Below are 9,624 nucleotides of genomic sequence, written 5' to 3'. Positions count from 1 at the left end.
ACGGCCTAGAAAATGTCTCCACCTGTGGACCAGGCCTGTCTGCGAACATTTGGTGCACTGCTCCACGATAAGGACAGGAGCCCGTCTAGAGATGCCAGCTAAGTGGAATTTTAACTATTCAAATCCTTATAACTGGTCCAAATCTGGACAGAAAGCAGCCGGTTCCATTTTAAGGTCTACAGAAACGATACAGGATGTGTGGCTGGGTTTTCAGAGACACGCGCTGGTTCAGCCCGCCATCCTCGGGCCTTATGGGTGGAGTGGGTCAAAGAGAGAAAGAGACTCAGCAGTGTGGTCGTGTGTTTGTCCATTAACAGCTAATAGCAGCTCTGTTTCCCCATTATCACTAATGGACACAACTCTCTGGACTCGCACAGACACACACACTGTCTGCTGGGACCATTACTTACTCTCTCATTCCCATGCTGTCAAAATTAGACATGCAACATGGCAACCGCACACACGCACACAGTCTCCTTCTAAATGTCTCAGCGGACAGGAAGTGAGGGCGTTAGGCCAAACGAGGAAGTGTTTCCTGTGGCAACCAAAGAGCCGGCCTTGCAGTGGGTCCGATGTAATGAGGCCATGCAGTCGAGGGAATCCAAAGTGCCCGTTGACTGTTTTAATTGTTTTCTCACCTCCCTTCCCTCCGTCAGCACTCCTTCCTAATACTTCCCTTATCTTTACACTTTTTGGTGCTTGATTTCTTCTATCTCTCAATAATCTTTCCTCGTGATAAAATATCCTCATCTGTCTCCCATTTAACACCCTGAAGCAATCCCTTCCAGGTTCCTCTTAGCAAGGAGCACCTAAACCTCATATTTGACCTCTGACCTTCCTAGAATAGCTGTGGCTCATGTAAATCGACTGGTTCCAGGCACCAACCCAGGGGACTTTGGGGGGAAAACGTTCCAGACGCCTTCTGAAACCAGCTTGGATCTGTGTTTGGAGCCATTGTCCAGTTGGGTCACCCAGAAGTGTCAACCCACCTGTGATTACATAGAGGGGAAGTGGGAGAAGTTTGAGGAAGTGCCTTCCCAGGTTTTACGTCGTCTGTGCACCTGTAGCCTCGTGAGACCATCCTGATCTCGCGAGCTTTCAAGGTTTCACTCGCAGATCAGTCTGGCTACTCTCCGTTAAAGAAAATTTGGAGCCATTTACCAAACGAACGTCCAATCAGCGTTGGCTTTGAGGCGGGTTGAGGTGTGACGCAACGGGAAGCGCGACAGTTCAGTCTAAAGAACATGGCGGCTTCAGCCGATGAAACTAGCGTTAGCGTGGCTATCGAGCAAGTTTTATCGGAATTACAGAGTATTTCTTTGCTGAGCTAACGAGCCTTTACCTGCAGCAGCAAGAGTAGCTTGGCTTGTGGTTGTGTTTTCGTCGTCGCTCGTAACAGAGTGACGACGAAGCATGTTGACGAGTACGTCATATGCTTCGTTGATCTGATTGGTTCATTTGGCCCGTCTATCACCAACATAGACCAATCAGCTAACCAGTATTTTCGCCCCTTCCCAAAATTACTTCAACGGAAGGTTTCCAGATGGATATGCGAAGCAAATCTATCTGGCGGAGTCAGGTGAGTGCACCAGTACCGCTGGCACTGAAACAGATGATACAGCCGCCATGCTTCCATGTCTTCAGTTAGTCGTGGACTTGAGCCTTGATGGTTCCTGGGTTGCGGGGATCTTGGTTCTCCTTGGAGACCCTGGAGAAGTGGCACCACGTCTGACTAATTTGTTCTTATGTCCAGCTGAATGAACTAATGGCACCAATAGACTTTCCCAACCCTGGTGTGAATCTACAATTAAATTCAGTTTTATTTATATAGTGCCAATGGGGTACCGCGCACGTGACGTCACCGTCTCAAGAGCAACGCCCCTTTTGCCGCTTAGGTAGGGCACACAGATAAAGAAGCACGGAGTACCCAGTTATTACAAGCGCAACAGAACCAGCGATATGACCGACTTTGCAGCCGTTAAACTTTCCCAAGATGATGTTCCAGGCACACGGTTTACTGGTCGCACTGTCGAAGAACACACCAACCTTCAGCTCAAACGATGGCTTGAGTGTCGAGGGCTTAAAAAGACTGGAAAACTGGCCGAGATGATGAACGGTAAGCTTTGTTTTTTTTTCCTGCGCGGCGATCATGCCGTCGTCGGCCGTTTTTTTTTTTTTTTTTGTAATCACCGTCCGTGTTTAATGTTTGTCTCATTTGAAATGTTTTTGAGTAGGCTATCCTGGTAGCAGGCTATCATGTTAGCGCCTGCTACCATGATAGCCTATATGCTGTCATGGTAGCAGGCGCTACTTTATTAACATGTCGGCCACCAAAATACTCTTACCTTGACTTGATGTCGCTGGAATTGGGTCAGGATGTTCTTCGGTTGGGCCCTTTCCTCCAACAAAATGCTTGCTACATATGTACTTGAATTTGGTAACTTTTTCCGGGTTGAACTGTTGTGTAGGCCGACCGCCCCGGTGTTCCAAGCGCACACATTTCTCCTTGGCAGTCTTGAAGAAAACATCCTTCATATGCGGCCGATCAGCGTACCTCGAGTCGCTGTTGCACGTTCCATAGCAACAATGTTTAAAAACCATGGTCTTAGATTTGGAAAAAGCAGTCGTTTACCGAGTAAAACCTAGGCTAACGCATGTCTGTTTTACAGCAAAACAGCGGCGGGTTTCCGGAGTTTGCCCCACTGCGTACCACGTGATGTGACGTCATCGTGACGTTATGTTTCTAAAAATAGCTCGTTCGCGGTACCCCATTCATGAAACATGTCATCTCAAGGCACTTTACAAAGTCAAATTCAATCAATTTATACAGACTGGTCAAAAATGTCCTATATAAGGAAACCAGTTGATTGCTTCAAAGTCCAGACAAGCAGCACAATTTTCCTACTTTGATCTTCAGTGAGCTCCTTGGACTTTCCTGAGAGTCTGAGTTGTGGTAAATCACTTAAAACGTATCTTTTTAGACAGGCATACTCTTTATAATTTTTTTAATTTAACTTGATTGTAAGGATCCCATCCTTCTTTTTTATTTTATTCCTGCTCTTTGTTGATTCAATGTTTATTGGATTGAGTGTTTTTTTGTTGATTCTGTGAGGTGACCTTGAGTGTTGAGAAAGGCGCCTATAAATAAAATGCATTATTGTTATTATTATTATTATTATTAATAAATGAGTGCCGTCAAACAAATCATTTCAAAAAACCAACGGCTGCAGTGAATCATGATCCCCATAAACTTCAAATTAATATTTGTCAGTTTGGTCTGGGGACAGATTAACATTCAGCAGGAACTGGTGTTATGTGGGCCTGCAGCCCAGGAGAGATACTGCGACTTTATTCTGTTCACTTCTTGAATTGTTTCGTTAGCATACTTCATGCTGACAGAATGATTTCTGTCAAAATGAGGAACCCTGCTGCTTTTATTTGCTCTGGTTATCGTCCTCTGAAGGAATCTGTAACGAGGCGAATACTTTTCCGCTAAAAATCATACGGCTTAAACCGGAGGCTGGCCTAGTCAAAGCCTGCAGCTGCCCCTGAGTGAGATCACCGCGGTCTCTGTGTGGCACACGTGGGTCTTCCAGTCCACTGCTTCTCTTTCCAATCAATGCAATATTAATGAGCCACAGCCCTGCTGGCTACTCAGTGTGTGTGTGTGTGTGTGTGTGTGTGTGTGTGTGTGTGTTTGTGTGTGTGTGTGTGTGTGTGTGTGTGTGTGTTTCCATGTGGTTAATGTGGGTTCCTGTGTGCGTCCCCCCCTCAGGCCAGAGCTCTGCTTCTGTCAAGGTCACCAACAAACTCACACAAACAACTTTTTCATCCGCTCTCGTCCTGCAGCCGACACACTTTGACTTTTCCTCCAATCTGCTGGAAATCCAGCATCACTGACGAAGTAAAGACGATGAATCGCTTCCGTTCGTTGCTTTTGTTTAGTTTCTTCACCACATTTTTGTTTTGTTTTTTAAAGTGGGAAACATTTGAAGCGTTTTCATTTCTTAAAATCTGGTTTTCTAAAAATGGCTACAGACAAAGCAGGATTACTGTCACAGAGCTCACAAACATGGAAATGATGTGACGTCATCTCTAGTTACGCTTCCTTTAAGAAAATAAGCTTTGATTAGAGAAATACATCTAATTGCAAAAGACATATTGTGAGGCAGTTCCGAAAAGTCTGATTTTGTCAGTGTTTCATGGGTTTTTTTGTACTTAAGGCTCCTCATTGGCTTCCGATTGGTTTTAACGTACATTTTAAAGAGTTTAACCATTCAGAGCCTTGCATGGCCAAACTCCATTTTACATCCAGGATCTGTTGCATGCACACATTTCTGCTCGCTCTCTGAGGCCTTCGGGTCTTTTAACTGTTCCCAGAACCCGTTTTAAAACAACGATCCTGCTTTCTGTGTGGGGGCTCTGCCTCTATTGCCTAGAGAGCCTTGGATTCTGTGGAAACCTTTAGAAAACACCTTAAGACGAGCTTTTAACCAGGAAATATAGTTTTATATTGTTAATGTTGTTAGTTGATTTATTTAATCCTATGTTTTTGATTCCACTGTGAAGCACTTTGTGAGGTAAAATAAAGCTTAAAAATAAAGCTAACTTACTTATTTACCATTTATACCAGTAACTCTTATTCATCTATTGAGCTAACGTTGCTTTTTTGCTCAGATACTGACCTGAACATCGTGGCTTTAAATGTTCTCCAGAGCTCACTAAAACACCATAAGATGGTTTAATTAAACATCAGTTAGTTTGTACCTTCAGATTTAGCTTTCTGGATTTAGTTTAGTGTAAAAATGCACAAAGATGGATGGATGGATGAAAGGATGGATGGAGGGAGGGAAGGATGGATGGATGGATGGATGGATGGATGGATGGATGGATGGATGGATGGATGGATGGATGGATGAATGGAAGGATGGAGGGAGGGAGGGAGGGAAGGATGGATGGATGGAGGGATGGAGGGAGGGGGGGATGGATGGATGGATGGATAGAAGAATGGATGGATGGATGGATGGATGGATGGATGAATAGAAGGATGGATGGATGGATGAATGGAGGGACGGAGGGAGGGAGGGATGGATGGATGGATGGATGAAAGGATGGAGGGAGGGAGGGAGGGAGGGAGGGAGGGAGGGAAGGATGGATGGATGGAGGGATGGAGGGAGGGGGGATGGATGGATGGATGGATAGAAGAATGGATGGATGGATGGATGGATGGATGGATGGAGGGAGGGAGGGAGGGATGGAGGGAGGGATGAAAGGATGGATGGAGGGATGGATGGATGGGGGTAGGGATGGATTGATGGATGGAGGGAGGGATGAAAGGATGGATGGAGGGAGAGAGGGAGGGAGGGATGGATGGATGGATGGATGGATGGATGGAGGGAGGGAGGGAGGGATGGATCGATGGATGGATGGAGGGAGGGATGGATGGATGGATGGAGGGAGGGAGGGAGGGAGGGATGGATGGATGGATGGATGGATGGATGGATGGAGGGAGGGAGGGAGGGATGGATGGATGGATGGATGGAGGGACGGAATGGATGGATGGATGGATGGAGGGACGGAGGGAGGGAGGGATGGATGGATGGATGGATGGATGAAAGGATGGAGGGAGGGAGGGAGGGAGGGAAGGATGGATGGATGGAGGGATGGAGGGAGGGGGGATGGATGGATGGATGGATGGATGGATGGATGGATGGATGGATGGCACATGCAATCCACACTTTTCAGATTTGTCAAACTTTTTCTCCTTTTCCTAAACTGCGGTTGCTCATGCTGCTATTTACACACCAGGTAAGACGCTGACTGTTAATAATACTCTACATAACCATTAATTGGAGAAAAACAGTTAAATCTGCTGATATGCTGATTAAACCAATGATTGGACTTTTTGTTCTAGTCATGATCGACTCTAAAAATGAATTCTCAGGAATGTTCAGAGAGAATCTGCTTCCTTAGACATCGGGAGACTTAAGTCTTTATGTAAACGAATAAAACGGCCATCCTTTAATGATTTGTTGAACATATCAACTCTTTACTGTCATCAATGACGTAGAAAGAAGTCAGACTCAACATGTTTTTTCAGGTATTTCTAATATAAATGTGTTATTTAAAGCAGTTGTGTTGAATTAAGCTACACCAGACGTCTGGGACCTTCATGTCACAGCAGACAGGCCTCTCTCCTTCCATGCAGTAATTATTTCTCCCTCTCAGAGCGTCCAGCATCGTGTCCAGGCTCCCAGCCTATCGATCCGTCCATTCTCACCAATCTGCAGCCTTAACCAGCCGATGCTGCCGCTGGTCACATCCTGCCCGCCGCCGTCCTTCCTGCCCGGCTTCCGGCTTTAACAGACCTGAGGAATCTGGTGTGGAGGTGATTTAGTGGCCGCCCCGCTGCAGACCGGCCGGCGTTTATCTGCTGAGCTCCGTTCTCAGCTTTGTTACCCGCTGCCTGGAATTGCAGACTGATGTGAGGCTGTTCCAGATGTGGAGGCTTCACAGAACTGACATCTGCCATTTAGCTGAAGGGAAATAAATCTCAGCTGGGTTTGTTATCAGGGTTTTCAATCGGAGAGGACTTTAACTGAACGCCATGACGTGTCTCAACAAAAGAAGGTCCAGTCAGGGAGCAGGACTGGTTCTGTGTCCCAGAGGCGGACATGATTTGGTGCAAATCCCCTCTCAGGGTCTCATCTGGGCCTTTTCCAGATGATGTGGTCCTGACCGTGTCTTCAGACCATCACCTTCAGAAGGAGCCATGTGGGTCAGGAAGCAGTAGACGGTCTACTGTAGACCGCTCAGCCTGGTCTGCAGGTCAGTCAGTCAGCCGGAGAAGTTCAAGCATCTTGGAGCTTTGTTACCAGACGATGAAGCAGGAGATGGACAGATTGGGGCTTCCTCTGCTGTAATGCAGGGGCTCATCTAGTCTGACCCACTGAGCTATATAATACACTGGAGTGCTGATTTTGCCGAAAAACTGAAGTCACTGGCCGCCATCTTGCTACTCCCTACTCTCACAGAATCCCACAGGATTTGGTTGCAACAACAAGCAGTTTTCTGGCTGAGAGAAAACGTTTCACAGGTAATTCTACAGTCAGTGGATGGACTAACACTATCAACTACTAGGAAATTAGGTGCTGAAATATTTTACATGTTATTCATATTAAATATACATATATGTATATATAAGTATGTGTATATGTATATATGTATATATATGTATACACATATGTAAATATATGTTTATGTATATTGTTATTTATATATTTATAAATGTTAAACATATATATTTAAATAAATAAAATGCTAAATATTTCAGCACATGACTTTCTCAGTACTTGATAGTTTTAGAACATAACATAAAAGTATATGGCATTTGACATTTTAAAAGTTTTAAGCCCCCCTGAACATGAGAAAATCCTCGTTATTCGATGCTGTAGCGCACATATTCCCTAGTTACTGGGGGAAAATAGGGAGTACCAATATGGCGGCTGGTGGCTTCACAGCGACTCGTTCTAACAGCGGCTATTAGCACTCCAGTGTATAATATAGCTCAGTGGTTTGACCCCGTCTGTCTACGCTCCGAGTCCAAACCCCACCTATGGGTCATGAGAGAAAGAACAAGATCCCTCAAACCAACTTTCACACTCAAAAACAGAACAAAAAATAAGTTAAAATTTTCTTGAAATGAGTGCATTTGTACTTATTTGAGCAGGTAAATAAGATAATCTGCCAATGGAATAAGATTTTTGCAACTTACCTGCATCATCTTATTTCAAGTGTATTATATCTAAATATCTTATTTTAGGGTTAAAAAACTCATTGTTAATTATTCCATTGGCAGATAATGTTATTTACCTGCTGAAATAAAGTACAAATGCACTCATTTCAAGAAATTTTTAACTTATTTTTAGTTCTGTTTTTGCAGTGCAGGAGCTCATCCACACTGAGATGAACCAGCAAATTCCCTTTGCAGGTTTTCTACGGTTGACCTTTGACCTGTTTGGACACGGTGAGAGGAAGAATAAATAACACTGAATTGTCAAGCATGGTGGAGGCGGCGTCATGCTGTGGTCCTGGTGCATCGGCGGCCAGAATGATGGAGGAAAATCTCTAAATTCCTCATCTTCTTCTCAAATCAACAAACTACAAGGTCGAAGATTAGACACGATCCAAAAGCAGCATCCAACCCAGCTGCAGCAGACTTCCAGACTGGACTTCCTTAACGAGCTTTTTCTCGTTAAGGAAGCCACCTGTTCTCCTCAGACAGGTAGCAAACATCAAGCCGCCATGATGCCAGGAGCTGGTGGATGTCTGCAAAAACGCGTACCATCCTGAGGGACATTTAAACACAAATTTAAACTTTCTACACACGACTGCTTCTTCTTCTCAAAAGTTGTCACAGTGTTGTGCTGCAGAATGGTTCCCCCCTTTAAAAAGGACACATTATTACAATTAAAAATTAGCATGACATTCATACTCATGGCGAGTGAACAAAAACGCATTAGCAGAACTGTGGTACCCAGTTACCTGGTTAGTTCTCAGTTAGTTCCCATATACCCAGTTAGAACCCAGTCAGTTCACAGTTAGTACCCAGATAATTCCCAGGTAGTACCCAGGTTAGACCCAGGAGTTCACAGATAGTTCCTATTTAGCAGCCAGTTAGTTTAGTCTAGTCGCACTTTCCACCAGAAGCAAGAACCAGTTCAGTGCAGGTGTTGTGAAGTACCCAGTTGTTGACCGGTTAGTTCCCAGTTTGTAGACAGTTATTAACCTTTAAGAACAATTCAAATTTCCAACTAGCTACCTTTTAGTTACTTACTAACCGGTTAGTACTCAGGTAGTTCCTATAAGTACTCAGGTAGCTCCTGGTAAGTACCAAAGTAGTTCCTGGTGAGTATCAGGTTAATATCCAGGTAGTTCCTGGTAGGTAACAAGTTAGTATCCAGGTAGTTCCTGGTAGGTAACAAGTTAGTATCCAGGTAGTCCCTGGTAGGTACCAAAGTAGTTCCTGGTGAGTACCAGGTTATTATCCAGGTAGTTCCTGGTAGGTAACAAGTAAGTATCCAGGTAGTCCCTGGTAGGTACCAAAGTAGTTCCTGGTGAGTACCAGGTTAATATCCAGGTAGTTCCTGGTAGGTAACAAGTAAGTATCCAGGTAGTCCCTGGTAGGTACCAAAGTAGTTCCTGGTAAGTATCAGGTTAATATCCAGGTAGTTCCTGGTAGGTACCAAAGTAGTTCCTGGTAAGTATCAGGTTAATATCCAGGTAGTTCCTGGTAAGTATCAGGTTGGTACCCAGGTAGTTCCTGGTAAGTATCAGGTTAATATCCAGGTAGTTCCTGGTAAGTAGCAGGTTGGTACCCAGGTCATTCATCCTGCTGCAGTGTTCATATTTCTCTGCATCTTGAGTCTTTCCTGCTGCATTTTCTCCGGCGTGACTCTCAGACTGAAGACAGGCACCTGTCAGTCATCTGAGATGTGATTATGATCTGCAGCTCTGACACACTCAGCGGATGCTGCACCGCAAAACCAATTCATGTCTCATCAGCAGCTCATAAACAGTCCATCGATATCCTGGCCAGTTCACAACAACTCGTGTGCTGTTAGG

Source organism: Fundulus heteroclitus, unplaced genomic scaffold (assembly GCF_011125445.2).
Source record: "Fundulus heteroclitus isolate FHET01 unplaced genomic scaffold, MU-UCD_Fhet_4.1 scaffold_154, whole genome shotgun sequence".
Classification (NCBI taxonomy): Eukaryota; Metazoa; Chordata; class Actinopteri; order Cyprinodontiformes; family Fundulidae; genus Fundulus; species Fundulus heteroclitus.
This window is presented reverse-complemented; position numbering follows the sequence as displayed.